This window comes from Peromyscus maniculatus, chromosome 6 (genome assembly GCF_049852395.1).
Source record: "Peromyscus maniculatus bairdii isolate BWxNUB_F1_BW_parent chromosome 6, HU_Pman_BW_mat_3.1, whole genome shotgun sequence".
Lineage (NCBI taxonomy): Eukaryota > Metazoa > Chordata > Mammalia > Rodentia > Cricetidae > Peromyscus > Peromyscus maniculatus.
The window spans coordinates 74,999,772-75,019,289 of record NC_134857.1 but is presented as its reverse complement, the minus strand read 5'-3'; the positions used below and the strand labels follow the sequence as shown (position 1 = coordinate 75,019,289).

At 44.0% G+C, this 19,518-nt stretch overlaps 2 pseudogenes; both read left to right on the top strand.

Annotated features, from left to right (window-relative positions):
- The first annotated feature begins 1,858 nt into the window (after positions 1-1,858).
- LOC143273909 (protein Red pseudogene) lies at positions 1,859-3,839 on the top strand (annotated as a pseudogene).
- A 2,237-nt stretch (positions 3,840-6,076) lies between these two features.
- LOC143273908 (mRNA-decapping enzyme 1A pseudogene) lies at positions 6,077-8,441 on the top strand (annotated as a pseudogene).
- Positions 8,442-19,518: the final 11,077 nt, after the last annotated feature.

Sequence of the window (19,518 nt, the reverse complement as noted above, 5' to 3'; positions counted from 1 at the left end):
TTGAGCAGGTCTAAGGTCCAATCAGAGGGCCCTTAGTTACCCAAGTTTTGCATGCCACTGCTGCACCCTTGGAGTTATCATGCCTCTGCTTGGCCTGGATGTGGTTCACAGGCATCATACCTAGGTAAGACTGTTGTTAGCGTCCATCCTTTGGAAGCTTGCATGGTTCCTTCTGGTACCATGACAGCTTGTCCTCAAGGAGGGAGCATTCAGATGAATTCAGTTCAGAGGCCTCTAGCCCTTACTTCTGAAGTGTACGGTGTCTTCAGCAACAAGTCTTTATCTCTGGTGCGCAACCAAGAGCAGTAACAATGGCCAGTAATGTTTTGGGTGCCTCTTGGGCAACCCTGACCAGCAGCACATGACGGCTTCTCATGCCTGGTGTTGAGGTTAGATGTTCTTTTGTTAGATGGTCATTGGCTCTTGGAGAGAACATTTCCAGACCAGATGGGAAACTTGCATTTAAACTATATGTGTATTTATAGACAGATTTATGTGTATTATAGATTTGGGGTTTTGTTTGTTTGTTTGTGGTTTTTTATTTCTATTTATTTATTTAGTTAATTTTTTTGAGACAGGATTTTGTAGTTGTTTTTTGCCCTTTACACTTTTACTCTTTGTGGGGCCTGCCACCCAGCTCCCAAATCTATCACACGGAGTCTTATTCTCACTTAGGAATGCCTGACCTTAGCTTGGCTTGTTCATAGCCAGCTCTTCTTAAATTACCCTGTCTGTCTTTTGCCTTTCTCTATTTCTGTGTACCTTTGCTTTACCTCTTACTCCATGTCTGGCTGGGTAGGTGAGTGGCAGGCCCTGGCGTCATCCTCCTCTTCTTGCTCCCCAATCATCTCCCAGATTTCTCCTCCTATTTATTCTCTCTGCCTGCCAGCCCCACCTATCCTTTCTCCTGCCTTGCTATTGGCCATTCAGCTCTATTAGATCAATCAAGTGTTTCAGACAGACAAAGAAAACAGCTTCACAGACTTAAACAAATGCAACATATGTAAGGATTGCGTCCTTAATTACATCATCAGCCTGCGACGGCGTCCCAACCTAAGGAGCGGGGGTCCCCTCTCTGTGCCCTCTCCGTTGGCACTCTCTCCTTCCGTGTTCTCCCCACTCGGCTCCGTCGCTCTCCCCCCCCCCAATAAAGCTGTAGAAAGGTAACCATAGCTCGTGACTCTTCTGTGGGCCTGGCTGCCACAGGCAGCGACCAGCCACAAGCACCACCGCTTAACCAACAACACGTCTTCGCATTATTAAACAAATGTTCCTCGGCATAAACAAATGTAACACATCTTAAAATAATATTCCACAACAGAATTTCCCTATAGCCCTGGCTGTCCTGGATCTCGCTCTGTACCCCAGGCTGGCCTTGAACTCACAGAGACCCACCTGCCTCTGCCTCCCGAGTGCTGGGATTACAGGTGTGCGCCACCACCGCCTGGGATAGTTTTGTGTTTTTAAAAGGTAAATGTTGGATCTATTCCAACCAAAGCCTCCCATTTTGAGGCTCTCTTCTGATGCCATATGTAACAGACCCCAGTCTAGAATGCCTCAGCTGCTTGAGTCATTGTGGGAAGACTATGGTGCTCTGCTGGAATACCTCCTCGTGAAAGGCAATTTCCAAATCTTAACATGCTTGTCCCGATTTGCCCCTCACAGGGCTCAATGGTTTCACAGCAGGCAATAGAACTGTGGCTCCATGGATTTCTGATGCATCAGACAGCTGTCACTAAGAACACAGGACACTAAGGCATCTGCTCAGAAACAGGGAAGACAGTGCTATTTGGAAAGTCACCTGCAGGTTCAGGAACATTATGCCTTCCTCCCTGTTCACTGTCATAGGAGCATTAAAACCAGGAGGCTGAGTTTTCGCGGTGCACTGTGGGAGGAAGGTGGGCGCTGTTGTTTTGTGGAGGAGGCTTCACGACTGCCGGCTTTGGGAGACCGCGGCCAAAATGCCAGAACGAGACAGTGAGCCCTTCTCCAACCCTTTGGCCCCAGATGGCCACGATGTGGACGATCCTCATTCCTTCCACCAATCAAAACTTACCAATGAAGACTTCAGGAATCTTCTCATGACCCCAAGGGCTGCACCTACTTCTGCACCACCTTCAAAATCACGTCACCATGAGATGCCAAGAGAGTACAATGAGGATGAGGACCCAGCTGCACAAAGGAGGAAAAAGAAAAGTTATTATGCCAAGCTACGCCAACAAGAAATTGAGAGAGAGAGAGAACTTGCAGAGAAATACCGGGACCGTGCCAAGGAACGGAGAGATGGTGTGAACAAAGATTATGAAGAAACTGAGCTGATTAGTACCACAGCCAACTATCGGGCTGTGGGCCCCACTGCTGAGGCGGACAAATCAGCTGCAGAGAAGAGAAGACAGTTGATTCAGGAGTCCAAATTCTTGGGTGGTGATATGGAACACACCCATTTGGTGAAAGGCTTGGATTTTGCTTTGCTTCAAAAGGTACGCGCTGAGATTGCCAGCAAAGAGAAGGAGGAAGAGGAACTCATGGAAAAGCCCCAAAAGGAAACCAAGAAAGATGAGGATCTCGAAAACAAAATTGAATTTAAAACACGACTTGGCCGAAATGTGTATCGAATGCTTTTCAAGAGTAAATCATATGAGCGAAATGAGCTGTTCTTACCAGGCCGGATGGCCTATGTGGTAGACCTGGATGATGAGTATGCAGACACGGATATCCCCACCACTCTTATCCGCAGCAAGGCTGATTGCCCCACCATGGAGGCCCAGACTACACTGACTACAAATGACAATGTTATCAGCAAGCTCACCCAGATTTTGTCATACCTGAGGCAGGGCACCCGGAACAAGAAGCTCAAGAAGAAGGATAAAGGAAAACTGGAAGAAAAGAAACCTCCCGAGGCAGACATGAACATTTTTGAAGACATTGGGGATTATGTTCCCTCCACAACCAAGACACCTCGGGACAAGGAGCGGGAGAGATACCGGGAGCGGGAACGTGATCGGGAACGCGACAGGGACCGGGAGCGGGAGCGAGACCGGGAGCGGGAGCGAGACCGGGAGCGAGACAGGGAGCGGGAGCGAGAGGAAGAGAAGAAAAGGCACAGCTACTTTGAGAAGCCAAAAGTGGATGATGAGCCCGTGGATGTTGACAAAGGACCTGGATCTGCCAAAGAGTTGATCAAGTCCATCAATGAAAAATTTGCTGGGTCTGCTGGTTGGGAAGGCACTGAATCGTTGAAGAAGCCTGAAGACAAGAAGCAGCTGGGTGATTTCTTTGGCATGTCCAATAGTTATGCAGAATGCTATCCAGCCACGATGGATGACATGGCTGTCGATAGTGATGAAGAGGTAGATTATAGCAAAATGGACCAGGGTAACAAGAAGGGTCCCTTAGGCCGCTGGGACTTTGATACTCAGGAGGAATATAGCGAGTATATGAACAACAAGGAGGCTTTGCCCAAGGCTGCATTCCAGTATGGTATCAAGATGTCTGAAGGACGGAAAACCAGACGCTTCAAAGAAACCAATGACAAGGCAGAGCTTGATCGCCAGTGGAAGAAAATAAGTGCGATCATTGAGAAGAGGAAGAAGATGGAAGCTGATGGGGTTGAAGTGAAAAGACCAAAGTACTAATCTAGTTCCAACCGTCACCACACGGCTGTTCTGTTGGTTGTTTGTTTCTACAATTCCTAAAAAGGTGGCAAATGGTTTTTCTTTGTGAATGTGTATAAATCTTTATTGTATAACTATTTGTTTATAGATCTGCCTCCCAAGTGCTAAGATTAATGGCATGCAGCACCATGCCCAACATGTTCCATTAAAATTAGTTAAACTCGCTGTCTTCAAAAAAAAAAAAAAAAAAAAAAAAAAAGGTAAATGTTGATAACATGACCCCTTGTGACCTTTCCAGACACCCCTACTGTCAGTTTCTATCTTCGCTCCTGGATTCATCTCCCTAATTAAAGCCGCCACCCCCTCCCCATTTCCCATTTCCCGATCAGATCACTTTTATATACCCTGCTATTCCCTTCTCTATTCCTCCCCAACTCTTACCACAGCAATTGCCCCTTTGAGAAGTGGCTGTGGCTTGTTTCCTCTGATCTTTCACCATTTACCCCAATGTCTGGCTCCAGCTACAGGTGTTTATAAAACCATTTAGGATTCGTGCAACATCTGGTGTCCAACTTTTGGGGCACAAATTCACAAAAAAGCCACTTGCCTATGGCTTTGCAGTCACCAGCACAGGCTGTAGCTACAAGAAGCCGGAGTCTCCACGCCGCCAGAGTCCCTGCCTGATGCAGAGGCATCAGATCTCCCTAGAACTAGAGTTACAAGTGGTTTTGAACTACCTGATATGGATGCTTGAAACTGAGCTCAGATTCTTTGAAATAACAGTTAATACTCCTAACCATCCAATTTAGTCACTGTTCTGTCATATTGCTGTGAATCAACACCATGACCACTAAAACTCTTATGAAAGAAAGTTGCGTTACATTCATTTATGCTGTGGAATATTTGTTTAATGATGCAAAGATGTGTTGCATTCTTTTATGTTGTGTTCATTTGACTCTGTGAAGCTGTGTTACTTTGCCTGCCTAAAACACCTGATTGGTCTAATAAAGAACTGGCCAATAGCAAGTCAGGAGAGGGATGGGTGGGGCTGCCAGGCAGAGGGAATAAATAGAAGGAAAGAACAAGAAGAGATGGAGTGAGAAAAGGAGGAGAGGAGGATGCCAGGGGCCAGCCACACAGCCACACAGCCAGACATGGAATAAGAAGGAAAGAAAAGTGATATAAAAATAAAAAAAGATAAAAGCCCAGAGGCAAAAGGTAGATGGGATAATTAAAGAAAAGCTGGCTAGAAATAAAGCCAGGCAGTTATAAGTCAGAGTAAGTTTCTGTGTATTTATCTGGGAGCTGGGTGGTGGGTCCCTAAAGAGAAAACAAAACAAACAAAACAAAACAAAACCCACTACAGAAAGTATTTAATTGCAGCTTGATCACAGTTTCAGAAGCTTAGTCCATTGTCATCACGGTGGGAAGCATGACCACACACAGGCAGACAGGATGCTGGGAAGGAGCTGAGAGTCCTACATCCAGCTCCATAAGAAGAGAGAGAGCCACTAGGCCTGGCTTGGGCTTTTGAAACCTCAGTGTCCACCCCCAGACACACACTTCCTCCAAAGGGCCACACCTCCCAATCCTTTCAAATAGCGCCACTCCCTGGTGACCACGTGTATAACCCGTGAGCCGATGGGGGCCGTTCTCGTTCACACCACTGTCCCATCTCTCCAGCCCCTCTCTTTTTTCTTTTCAATAGAAAAATCTTATTCAGAGGCAAGGTGAAAATACAGAGGATATACCCTGCAAGGAAGGATTGGGCTGCAAGCATCTGAAGAGACCATTGTTTGTGTTTTGTGATAGGGTTTTGGGTAACCCAGAGCAGCCTAGAACTGCCTCTGTGCCTGAGGCTGCTGAACTCCTGATTCTCCTGCCTTCTCTTTCCAAGTGCCAGGATCAACAGGCAAGCACCACCACATTCCTTTACCCCATTGTCTAGTGAACCACAGCTTTTGTTCCACCGGGCAGCGGTGGTGCACACCTTTAATCCCAGCACTCAGGATGTAGAGCCTGGTGGATCTCTGTGAGTTCGAGGCCAGCCTGGGCTACAGAGTAGTTCCAGGACAGGCACCAAAACTACACAGAGAAACCCTGTCTCGAAAAACAAAGTTTTTGTTCCCAAAACTCAAAGTATCTTTTGTCAAGGTTACTAATACCTGCCCGGCAGTGGTGGTGCACGCCTTTAATCCCAGTACTCAGGAGGCAGAGCCAGGTAGATCTCTGTGAATTCGAGGCCAGCCTGGTCTACAGAGCGAGATCCAGGAAAGGTGCAAATACACAGAGAAAGCCTGTCTCGAAAAACCAAAAAAAAAAAGGTTACTAATGCCCTTATGTTGTTAAATAAAGGTTGTCATCTTACTTGACATGTTGGCATCATCTGACTGAAACATTTTATTCTTTTTAAGAATTTATTTATTTATTTGTTTGGTTGGTTTTTTGAGCTAGGTTCGGCTCCGGGATCCAAGATGGAGTCGTTGAGTCGAGCGGGGCATGAGATGAGTCTGGCGGCCTTGAAGCGACGCGACCCCTATATCACCAGCATCGCAGACCTTGCGGGCCATGTCGCGCTCTACACTTTCTGCCCTAAAGCCAACCAGTGGGAGAAGGCTGATATAGAAGGGACCCTATTTGTGTATCGAAGGTCCGCTTCACCTTACCATGGTTTCACCATTGTCAACCGACTGAACATGCACAACCTGGTCGAACCAGTGAATAAAGATTTGGAATTTCAGCTCCACGAACCATTTCTTCTGTATAGAAATGCGAGCTTGTCGATATACAGTATCTGGTTTTATGACAAGAATGACTGTCACCGCATAGCAAAACTCATGGCTGATGTGGTCAAAGAGGAGACCCGGCGATCCCAGCAGGCTGCTCAAGAGAAACAGAGTCCCAGCCAGGCCAATGGCTGCAACGACCAGAGGCCCATTGACATCCTGGAGATGCTCAGCAGGGCCAAGGATGAGTATGAGAAGAATCAGATGGGCGGCTCAAATATCTCCAGCCCTGGGTTACAGCCAAGCACTCAGCTCTCCAATCTGGGAAGCACCGAGACACTAGACGAGACACCCTCTGGGTTACAAGATAAGTCTGCTCCATCGGGTCACAAACACCTGACAGTAGAAGAGTTATTTGGAACCTCTTTGCCAAAGGAGCAACCATCAGTTGTGGGTCTTGAGTCAGAAGACGTGGAGAAGCCGCCCGGAGATGATGAGCAGTCAGCGGGCGTGCCACAGTCTGAAAACCTGGGTGTCCATTCTGTTGCTCCCCACACAGTCCAGCCTGAAGTCAGCGCCCCCCCCGTGCTCATCACTCCAGCCTCCATTGCCCAGTCAGGGGAAAAGCATGCCGCAAGCTACACAGTCCCGCTGAGCCCGGTCCTCAGTCCTGCTCTGCCAGCCGAAGCTCCCACCACACAGGTTCCTCACTTACCTCGGAATAGCACCATGATGCAAGCAGTGAAGACCACACCCAGACAGAAGTCTCCACTCCTGAGCCAGCCAGTTCCTGAGCTAAGCCCCTTCAGAGCCCCAGTGAGTCTGTCAAGCCCCGCTGGCACATCCCTCCCCAGCATTGATCTGCTCCAGAAACTCAGGTTGACCCCACAGCATGACCAAACACAGGCGCCGCCGCCGCCGCCGCCGCCGCTGCCGCAGCCGCGGCTTGGAAAAGGTGCAGCGGCACCTGGCTTTTCCTCAGCAGCTGGCTGGCTGGTCACCCCTGAGAGCTTCATAGAGCCTCCCTCTAAGACGGCAGCAGCCAGAGCAGTGCCCTCAGCCTCCCTGAGCAACATGGTGCTTGCTCCAACCCTTCAGATTGCAGGCCCTGTGTTGGTCACTGCAGCAACCACAGCAGTGTCTTCTATCCTGCTGTCCCCCAGTGTGTTCCAGCAGACAGTCCCCAGGTCCACAGACCTGGAGAGGAAAGCAAGCTCTCCCTCTCCCCTCACTGTTGGAACGCCAGAAAATCAGAGAAAGCCTTCCATTATTCTCAGCAAGTCTCAGCTCCAGGACACACTGATACATCTAATAAAGAATGACTCTAGCTTCCTCAGTACACTTCATGAAGTCTACCTGCAGGTGTTGACCAAGAAGAAGGACAGCCACAACCTATGACTGGAGTACAGTCAATGTGAGGGTCAAGGGTGCACCTCAAAAACAAGCAGGCTTCCTCATGGAACATCTCAGTAGAACATGGAGCTTTGAGAAGCCTGAGTTTGAGCCTTTGAGAGAGCCTTGTTCCTTAAGGCCGTTTTCTAGAGACATTCTCAGTGATGATGGAGCATCACCAGCAGACCTTTGTTTGACAAAGACAGCAGAAAAGACCATTGTGTTGAGTTCGGTGGGGTGTGGAAGGAGGAGCCCGATTGTCAGCTTACTTTCCAGGCCTTGGGCGGGGCCCCCAGCCTTGTAGCAGAGCCCAGGGGAGCCCAGGCCCTCCTCCACTGCAGGCCTAAAGCGCTGAACTGAATGTCAGCTCCACAAAGTAGCTTCGAGTTCTAAGGATCAGAATTAAGTTGGTTCTTTAGAAGGTATTTGTTCAAGTGAAGTATGTTTTCTATGAGCACCCCGCTTGGGCCTTAAACTTGTGGGATTTCTTTGTGTTTCGTTAAGTGTCCCGGTCCTGCCCTGTGCAGACTCAGGCCGGCCTGGGCTCTGGTGGAGGAGGCTGGGAACCTGGGAAGCAGAGGCTGGGCTGCCCAGATCCACATCCTCCCGGAGGCTTCGCTCTTAATAAACTCTCCAGTGCTTTGGAAGTGTCAAGTTTGTGTGTGACGCACAGCCTTATTTTCCTTTTCTGTCTAAACAGTTCAAGTTCTTGTTGATTGTCACCCTTTCTGTTCCTTGTTGGGGTAGTTGTTGGTGCTGGGGTTAAACCCAGGAAGAAAGAACTTGGGCCTGACTGTTGAGCCTTCTTGGGTCTTTTCCACATCTCCTCTGCTCCAGCTCCCTCCTCCACCCAGGCTCGGTGTGGGTTAGAATGAGCAAAATCTTGAGCAGCCTTCCCATCCTTCAGCTGAAGTCTAACTCGGGCTGAGAGCAGGGCCTTCAGTTCCCATCAGAACAGTTTAAACTTGACGAAGAACTCGTGCGGAGATTGTAACTCGGTCTGTTTAACTCAAGGGTTTGAGAATCCAAAGCTCCGGATGAAGAGAAGAGGAAGAGGAAGGAGAACAAGATGTTCGTTGGCCCTAGAAGGCCTTCTGACTAACCCGGAGGCTCCCTTAAGGACAGCTCTTTCTGGGCTGGAGAGAGGAGTCCGGCTAAGAACACTTGCTGGTTAGTTGCTAGCACAGACAAGGGGCCTCACAACCCTCTGTAACTCTTGTCACAAAGGGTCTGACACCCTCTTTATGGCTCTATCGATACCAAGCATGTATGTGATGCACATACAGGCAAACACTCATAAAATGCATCCCAAAAGATAATGGTATAAATTTGCATTTAGGCTCTTCAATAGGAAAGTGAGCTGGGTCATTTTAATGCCTGGAGATGGGGAAGCTTTTAAGAGTCAGATTTCATGTATTCGAGTGTGTGTGTGTGTGTGTGTGTGTGTGTGTGTGTGTGTGTGTGGTTGCACATAGGTATAGCTTGCATACGTGTGGAAGCCAGAAGACAGCCTTGAGTGCCCCTTCCCACCTTGTTTTGTAAGAAATGGTCTCATTGACAAGTGTGTCCCACTGTGCCTGCCTTGTGTGTGTCCGGTCCTCGCGCTTGCTCGGCAGGTAGTTCATGGCTGAGTTGTCCCAGGCTGGAGAGAAGCGGTCAACTAAACCTTGTTCTTTCCCCACCAATACTCCCTGTCCTGTGGAGATCATTAGAAGAGTTGGAGCCGCCGCCGCCGCAGGAGTCCTGGCTGGCAAGCTTTGAGGAAGTTTCTTTTCCTCTGCCTGCGAGCTGGTTGAAAGGTGGCAGCTGCATGCTCCAGGAAAAACGCACGCAGGAGCTGTGAGGTCAGGCCGGAAAGGAAAGGGGGGAGGTTCGACCATGACCATCAGTGTGAAAGCTGGACACCAAGGTCTTTGCCCAGAGGATGGGGGCCCCAGATGGTTCTAGATGGCAGGGGTTATCCCCTCTTTAGCGATGGTGACATTCTTGGGAAGGATGGGGACAGAAATCGCTGTGGAAATGGTGTCACATGAAGCAGCTCATTCTGCTGACACTGAGCTATACCGTCATGTAAATAATTTCCATAGTAATAAATCGATGACATCTAAACTAATGGCAAAAAAAGTGATATTTTTTAAATATTTTCTTTATTTTTATTGTATGTGTACCAGTGTTGGCCTGCAGGTATATATGTGACCACACATATGCCTGGTGCTTGTGGAAGCCAAAAGAGAGCACCATATTATTGATGTAACTAACCGTCTTATTAAATAAGAAACATAGAAACAATGTAAAGGAGAAAGCTGAGAGGTCAGAGCTCAGAGCTAAAATCTCACCCTTCCTCCTGCTGTCCCAGTTTCGCGAAAGGGAGCTACTTCCTGTCTGTTCTTTTTTTTTATAGTATGTTGTTCTGCCTTCTCATTGGTTGTAAACCCAAACACATGACCGCCTCGTCACTGTCTGAATGTACAGCCCCCTAGGTCTTAAAGGCATATGTCTCCAATGCTGGCTATATCCCTGAACACACAGATATCTATGGGATTAAAGGCGTGTGCCACCACCGCCACACTCTTGCTATGGCTCTAATAGCTCTGACCCCCGGACAACTTTATTTATTAACATACAATCAAAATAATATTTCAGTACAATTAGATTACCACCACATTTCCCCTTTTCTATTTTAATAAAAAGAAAAAAAAGCAAAAGGTTATAACTAACAAAAGAAAAACTATATACAAAAGTACAATAACTATATACAATATATACAAGTAATAAATACCTAAACAGGTATTTGACAAAGCAGAGAAAATAATTCCATTATCTATCCTATTTTGGTAATTCCAAGATGTATCTAATGTACTTTCTATCCTAATTAATTTTCAACTATAACTAACTAATCTTCAACCATAACTAACTAATCTCAACTCCCTCAGAGACCCAAGAAGGGAATAATATTAGCTAACAAAAATAAAAACAGGAAGTGCATGCAAACAACTTCCAAAAAATTTGTGAGTTGACAGAAACAGCCAGCTGCCTGGGCAGTCACCTGAGGTTTCTCCGAAGTGTTGGGGCATCATCTTCAGCCTATAGGCTTAGTGTATCTGACAGACTCATTTGTGATGTAGGATGTACACAAGGTCAACAGTTCAACCTCACATTGGGTGAGAGCAGTCCACGTACCAGAAACACCTGAATTCCACTAGTGTCCTGTCATGATTCAGGATTTTAAATTCTGGAAATTGTTGACAGTTTTTAAATTCAGCTGTCCATTCTTCTTGGCTGTGTATATATGGCTTCATCTCAGCATCCCCTTCTTCTCCACATCCCTCTATTAAATGCCAGTCTACTTTTGAGAGGCATGATCTTTCAGCTGCTGTTCCATTGTACAACAGAATCCATCGGCCCTCTGCCTGTTAAGCTGCCTTCGAAAAAAAGGGCACTGTACCTTTTCCGGATGCGAAGGCCACTTCAGGGATGGGGCCATATTGTCCTGGCCTCAGAAGATGCCTTTTGATAAAGCCATAACCACACTTGTTTTGGCAAGAATCAGTAGTCCCTTGTTTCGTGATCTGTCTGTCCATTTTGTCCTGTTGATTCGAGGATACTTTGTTGTCCAGTGGCTAACTTTTGCCAAAATGAAAGTTGACTCCATATGCAGTTTCTTCAATGCCCATATTTTCTCTAAAGTAGATTGGTACTGCCAGGAGCCGACATGTCTCAAAAAAGAAAAATTTTCTAAGTTATTAAAACATTTTAAATGCCATATTCTGTAGATCTCTGAAGGGTTTGAAGATGACCTGTCTAAAACATCTCTGCTCAATTTTTAAAACATATCTAATATGACTACAAGTTCTATTGTAATGTCTAACTACTAACTTTCATTTCTTTATATCCTAATAGTTGATAATAATAACATTCAAGGATCAGAAATTTGCATTACATTGTTAAATGAATGGTATAAATACAATTAGAAATATACATATAGCATTTTCTAACAATATCAGTTTCAAATTTGTATACAATATAAAACAATCCAATCCAATGTAAAGTATTTAAAATTAGTAATTGTCTTTTTCTTTTCTTTCTTTCTTTTTCTTTTTTTCTTTTTTTTAAACAAGAACCTTAAATCTAATCTCCTTTGCTTAGCCTTTTTCCTAACCCTTGACAATAACTTGTAACCAACCCCCCTAAACACTGAAAATTATCCCAGACCCAAAACCCATTAAAAAGACCAAAAAACCACCCGCCCCACACCACCTCTTTGGGAATGTATGTGGGCGTCGTATTCTTAAAATTGCTTCCTGCTGGGTATGGGCGAAGTTTTCTTTATCCTGAAAGAAAAATTTTAGGTTAAATGTCAAATTGTAGGAGAGGTAACTATATCCTTCATTATCCAGTCTGTGTATAATGCCAAAGTTCAGGGTTTATCTCAAGTCCTTATTCAAGTAGTCTTTGAGACTGGATCATCTCAGCTAGTCATCTCAAAATTGCTCTGAGCACCTTGTAGTTCAAAGCTGATCTGTGGATGATGTTTGTCAGCTTAATGATATTATTATTGTCCACGTGGAATTGTTGTTGTTGTGGGGCCCCATCTTCTTTCTGGAGACTTCAGTTGATGTTAGGCCTGGCCGTGATTTCCTGCAGAAAACTGATAAGAGACTTGAACACAAAAACATATATATGCAGCTAGCCTTTTTTCTAGAATTAGTTAGTACTCTATGTGACCATTCATATCTTAACAAAGTTTAAAATGTATATATATATTAATCTTGTAAATTTTGATATAAAATTTATACTTTGAGAAAAGTTTAAAGAATCAGAATAGAATCAAAAGAGTTGAGATTAGTAATAGAATAGTCCCTTAATTAATTTTGCTTTTGTCCTGTACCATAGCAGAAGATGGCTCTTATTCTGGCATGATACAGGGAGTTTGCATTTTCCTTTTAACAACATGCTTGATTTTAAAGAAGGAGAGAGCCATTCTCCAACTCCAAAGTTAGCTTTAAATTTTAATTGAACTGGGACTATTAGAAAACCAATAGTGTTAAATCTTTAGAGAAAAGCAGAAACAAACATTTAGGAAGACATAAAAATTTTTTAGATAATATATACCCATACACCGTTTCACTCTGTTACTTGGGATAGATGATTTGTCCCTTTTCTTCAGTTGTCTCATTTGTCCAGTGTTCTTCAAATTTCTTAACCTTCATTCTCCTAGAAGACAAAAACAAAAACCTTTCCCCAAGACTAATTTTGGGGATGTTTCCTTTTGACAAGTTATTATCTGATTAAATGAAAAGGCATGTGTTATTGATACCAGTTAGTTTAAATTGGATGTTCATGCTGGTTGATGAACTATCACCTCCTCTAATTAAGAGGTCTCTCTTGTTCAAATCGAACCTTTATCAATTTTGATGGTACCCACAGCTTATCTTCTCCTGTAGAAACAAAAGCAAAACCTCGTCCCCAATGTAATACATACCCTGGTTTCCATTCTGAGGTCAGCACATCCTTAAAGTATATAGGCTGATTTAATTCTGTAGTTTTTTCTATTATCCAATGTCTCTCTGAAGCTGTTGTTCCTTTCTCATTGGCATTCAGAAAATTCAAAGTTAGAAGAGCATTATGCAGTCTATTTCTGGGAGTTTTTGTTACCCATTTCTGTTTATTTAGCATATCCTTTAGAGTTCTGTTTGATCTTTCTATAACTGCTTGACCTGTAGGATTATGTGGTATGCCTGTAATATGCTTTATATTGTAATAAGCAAAAAACTGTTTCATTTTAACAGAGACATATGATGGAGCATTGTCAGTTTTGATTTGTGCAGGTATACCCATGATGGCCATAACTTCTAGCAAATGAGTGATTACAGAATCAGCTTTTTCAGAACTCAAAGCAGTTGCCCATTGAAATGCTGAATAAGAATCGATAGTGTGGTGTACATATTTCAATTTTCCAAATTCTGCAAAGTGAAACATGTCCATCTGCCAGATTTCATTTCTCTGAGTACCCTTTGGGTTACATCCTGCTGGTAATGGCGTCTGATTGTAGAAGGAACAAGTAGGACATTTCTTTACTATTTCTTTGGCTTGTTGCCAGGTTATGGAAAAATTCTTTTTTAAACCTTTACTATTGACGTGATGTTTTTTATGAAATTCTGAGGCCTCCAGCACATTTCCTATCAATAATTTATCAATCTCATCATTGCCTTGTGCTAGAGGGCCTGGCAGACCAGTATGGGATCGAATGTGAGTTATATATAAAGGATGATTCCTTTTCCTGATTGTATCTTGTAATTGAATAAATAGTGAAGTTAATTCTGAAGCATCAGGGACAAATTCTGCAGTCTCAATATGTAACACCACTCTTTCAGCATACTGAGAGTCAGTTACTATGTTGAGAGGTTCTGAAATATCCATTAATACCAACAGAATAGCATACAATTCTGATTTTTGAACTGAATTATACGGACTTTGAACCACTTTACTTAAATTTTCTGATTTGTAAACTGCCTTTCCTTCTTTGTTGGCATCTGTATAAAATGTACGAACTCCAGATATGGGTTTTTGCCGTACAATTCGAGGCAAGATCCAATCAGCTCTCTTTATAAGATCAATTCTATTGCTTTTGGGATATTTGCTGTTAATTTCTCCCAAAAAGTTACTGCAAGCTCTTTGCCAAGGTTCACTTTCTGTCCATAATTTTTCAATGTCCTCCTTAGTTAATGGTACGACAATTTCTGCTGGGTCTATGCCTGCTAATTGATGAAGTCTCAGTTTTCCTTTGTAAATCAAGTCAGAGATTTTTTCCACATAAGTTTTTAATTTTTTATTTGGTTTATTTGGTAAAAATATCCATTCCAATATAATATCTTCCCTCTGCATTAATATTCCAGTAGGAGAACACCTAGAAGGTAAAATAACCAAAATGCAATCCAGCTTTGGATCAATACGATCCACGTGTCCTTCATGCACTTTCTTTTCTACCAAGGCTAATTCTTTCTCAGCTTCAGGTGATAATTCTCTTGGACTATTTAAGTCCTTGTCACCTTCTAAGGTTCTGAACAAATTAGTCAGTTCATCATTTTTTACCCCAACAATAGTTCGTAGATGAGAAATATCTCCAAATAATCTTTGAAAGTCATTAAGAGTCTGTAGTCTATCTCTCCGAATTTGCACCTTTTGGGGTCTAATTTTTTTGTAGCTCTATTTTATATCCTAAATAATTAATAGAATCTCCTCTTTGTATCTTTTCAGGAGCAATTTGTAATCCCCAGCAAGGCAAAATTTTCTTTACTTCTTCAAACATTATTTCTAAAGTATCTGCATTTGAGTCAGCTAGTAAAATATCGTCCATATAATGATAAATTATAGATTTAGGAAATTTTTTACGTATCACTTCCAATGGCTGTTGTACAAAATATTGGCACAGAGTTGGGCTATTCAACATTCCCTGTGGGAGGACCCTCCATTGAAATCTTTTAACCGGTTGAGAATTATTATAAGTAGGCACTGTAAAAGCAAATCTTTCTCTGTCTTTTTCTTGTAAGGGTATTGAAAAGAAACAGTCTTTTAAATCAATAACTATGAGAGGCCATCCTTTTGGTAACAGAGTAGGCAAAGGCATCCCAGATTGTAGAGAGCCCATTGGCTGAATTACTTTGTTAATTGCTCTAAGGTCTGTTACCATTCTCCATTTACCAGATTTCTTTTTAATAACAAATACAGGAGAATTCCAAGGGCTGGTTGATTCTTCAATATGCTGAGCATTTAACTGTTCTTCTACCAGCTCTTCTAAAGCCTGGAGTTTCTCTGTTGTTAAAGGCCATTGTTGGACCCATACAGGCTTGTCTGTTAACCATTTTAAAGGTAGAGCTGTTGGTGTCTTTGGAAGATCATCAGTTATTGTGCCCTGTTCTTGTATAATATGGATGGCTGGTGACCACTCATTAGAACAATATCTTCTAATATTTCTCTCAGTAACATGTGCTAGTTTATGATTTGTTTCTGAGATTGGAGGGATGTTAATCTGAGTATTCCATTGTTGCAACAAGTCTCGACCCCACAGGTTCATAGTTATGTTAGCCACATATGGTTTTAATTTTCCTCTCTGTCCTTCTGGACCTATACATTCGAGCCATCTTGCACTCTGTTTCACCTGAGATAATGTCCCAATTCCTAACAGTTGAACGTTTACCTCCTGAAGAGGCCAAGTTGGATGCCAAAATTCTGGTGCAATTATGGTAACGTCCGCACCTGTGTCTACCAGACCAGACAACAAAACACCATTTATTTTTATTGTTAATTTTGGTCTTTGTTCATTAATAGAAGTTTGCCAAAAAATTTTATGTTTTCTCCTGAATTTGCTATTCTCTCTGTTTCATCTTCCTGACCAGCATGATTTATTCCAATAGGCATTTGGTTTTGGTTATTTAATCCCTCTCCAGAGCAGGCATTTCCTCTATGGCTGCAGGAAAGGTTTGAACTGGATTTGCACTGGGGGCCTGCCTGAGGCCCCTCTGGGAGTTTCCCGAAGACTGAGGCAAAGGATTACCCTGTCTGTCCTTTGTTGATCTACATTCGTTGGTCCAGTGTTTTCCCTTACCACACCTTCTGCATACTCCAGAAGGAAGGGGCATTCTGCTGCCATTGTTCCTTGAAGAAACATTGTTTCTGGGAATGACCTGTCTACAGTCCCTTTTCAAATGTCCTTGCTTTCCACATCCAAAACATCTAACACTCCTCAAACCTTTTGAAATTACTTCTCCTACCCACGTATCATCATGCTCATCAGCTTCAACATTAATTGTTTCTCTAATCCAATCTTCCATAGGTACAGATCTTGCCCTTAATGGCCTGATTATTCTTTTGCATGCTGCATTCGCATTCTCAAAGGCCAAAGATTCAATTATTGCCTTACCAGCTTCTGAATCCGAGACCATTCTCTTTACTGCTGAAGCCAGTCTTTGTAAAAAATCTGTAAAAGACTCTTTTGGGCCTTGCATTACCTTTGTAAATGACTCAGATTTTTTTCCTGGTTCCTCAACTCTGTCCCATGCATTCAAGGGTAAAATTAGGGTTTGGACATCATATAAACATTGTGTTTGTGCTGAAGCATATTGGCCTTCGCCAATAAGCTGATCCTGGCAAACTTGTATTCCTTTATCCCTCCATTGTTTTTCTATGATTTTAGCCTCCTCCTTAAACCAAGTCAGAAATTGAAGTCTCTGGCTGGGTTCCAGAACACCTTGTGCAAGGTCCCGCCAGTCCTGTGGTACTATCCTATTATATGTTGACCAAGAGTTTAACATTTGCTTTACATATGGGGAATGCATGCCATAAGATACTATTGCCTCCTTAAACCTTTTTAAATCCAACATTTCAATTGGAGCCCAATTATTTTGTGTAGCCATTTGATCAGGCATCTGCTGTATGGTTACAGGATAAATTAAGGGTGACTGTGTGAAAACAGGCTTTCTTTCTGCAACCTTATGATCCTGACTTGAAACAACTTCACTGTTAATTTCTTCTGTCTGAATTTTTACAGGTTTAACAAGTTCTTCTAAAGCTGTTATCCTGGCACTTAAATTGACTATCTTTGTAAATATTAAAATGTGGATTATTATAGTGATAAGGTGCATAATTCCACCAATACTAATATTATATAGTTGTTCCATTATCAGACTGCCTAAAATTTCAAACAAAAACCAATTTTCTTCCAATGTACACATAAAACCCATTTGTTTTTTAATGTGGAAAAAATTCTCTTTTAGATAGTTTCCTTTAAAACATCTGATATGTTATGACTTACCAAATCTGCGTAGAACAGTAGAAATCCGAGGGGATTTTCAAAGCAGCCACCTAGTGTCCCAGGTGTAAATCTAGAGAGAGAGAGAGAGAGAAAGAGAGAGAGAGAGAGAGAGAGAGAGAGAGAGAGAGAGAGAGAGAGAAAAGAGAGAACGCACAAGAAAGCATAGCCGGCTAAAGTTTAAATCCAGCCATGTGTTCCCTCTTGTGCCGAGTTAAGGCTTGGGTCTGGCTTCCTTAAGCTCCGACCACGTGCGTTGGCTTTACAGGCAGGGCCCTGTTCGGCAGGGCAGGTCTGAGTTGTTTGTAGCACCGGCTTTAAGCAAGCTGCTCACAAACCTAGGCCTGGGCTAGAAGCTGCCACCCGGACTAGGAAGCCGGCAGCTCGGACTAGGACGCCGGCTGCTTCCTGCCGCTTCCTCTGCCGCCTGCCGCCGCCTGCCGCCCTTGCGGGAAAGCGGACCTGCCACCCAGCTCCCAAATATATCACACGGAGTCTTATTCTCACTTAGGAATGCCTGACCTTAGCTTGGCTTGTTCATAGCCAGCTTTTCTTAAATTACCCTGTCTGTCTTTTGCCTTTCTCTATTTCTGTGTACCTTTGCTTTACCTCTTACTCCATGTCTGGCTGGGTAGGTGAGTGGCAGGCCCTGGCGTCATCCTCCTCTTCTTGCTCCCCAATCATCTCCCAGATTTCTCCTCCTATTTATTCTCTCTGCCTGCCAGCCCCACCTATCCTACTCCTGCCTTGCTATTGGCCATTCAGCTCTATTAGATCAATCAAGTGTTTCAGACAGACAAAGTAAACAGCTTCACAGACTTAAACAAATGCAACATATGTAAGGATTGCATCCTTAATTACGTCATCAGCCTGCGACGGCGTCCCAGCATAAAAAGCGGGGGTCCCCTCTCTGTGCCCTCTCCGTTGGCACTCTCTCCTTCCGTGTTCTCCCCATTCAGCTCCGTCTCTCCCCCCCCCCCAATAAAGCTGTAGAAAGGTAACCATAGCTCGTGACTCTTCTGTGGGCCTGGCTGCCACAGGCAGCGACCAGCCACAAGCACCACCGCTTAACCAATAACACGTCTTTGCATTATTAAACAAATGTTCCACGGCATAAACAAATGTAACAAATCTTAAAATAATATTCCACAACAGAATTTCCCTATAGCCCTGGCTGTCCTGGATCTCGCTCTGTACCCCAGGCTGGCCTCGAACTCACAGAGATCTGCCTGTCTCTGCCTCCTGAGTGCTGGGATTAAAGGCATGCGCCACCACTGCTGGGCAGGTATTAGTAACCTTGACAAAAGATACTTTGAGTTTTGGGAAAAAAAACTTTGTTTGTTTTTCGAGACAGGGTTTCTCTGTGTAGTTTTGGTGCCTGTCCTGGAACTACTCTGTAGCCAAGGCTGGCCTCGAACTCAGAGATCCACCAGGCTCTACATCCTGAGTGCTGGGATTAAAGGTGTGCTCCACCACCGCCCAGTGGAACAAAAGTTTTGGTTCACTAGACAATGGGGTAAAGGAATGTGGTGGTGCTTGCCTGTTGATCCTGGCATTTGGAAAGAGAAGGCAGGAGAATCAGGAGTTCAGCAGCCTCAGGCACAGAGGCAGTTCTAGGCTGCTCTGGGTTACACAAAACCCTATCACAAAACACAAACAATGGTCTCTTCAGATGCTTGCAGCCCAATCCTTCCTTGCAGGGTATATCCTCTGTATTTTCACCTTGCCTCTGAATAAGACTTTTCTATTGAAAAGAAAAAAGAGAGGGCCTGGAGAAACGGGATGGTGGTGTGAATGAGAATGGCCCCCATAGGCTCATGGGTTTAAACACGTGGTCACCAGGGAGTGGCACTGTTTGAAAGGATTGGGAGGTGTGGCCCTGTTGGAGGAAGTGTGTGTCTGGGGGTGGACACTGAGGTTTCAAAAGCCCAAGCCAGGCCTAGTGGCTCTCTCTCTTCTTATGGAGCTGGATTTAGAA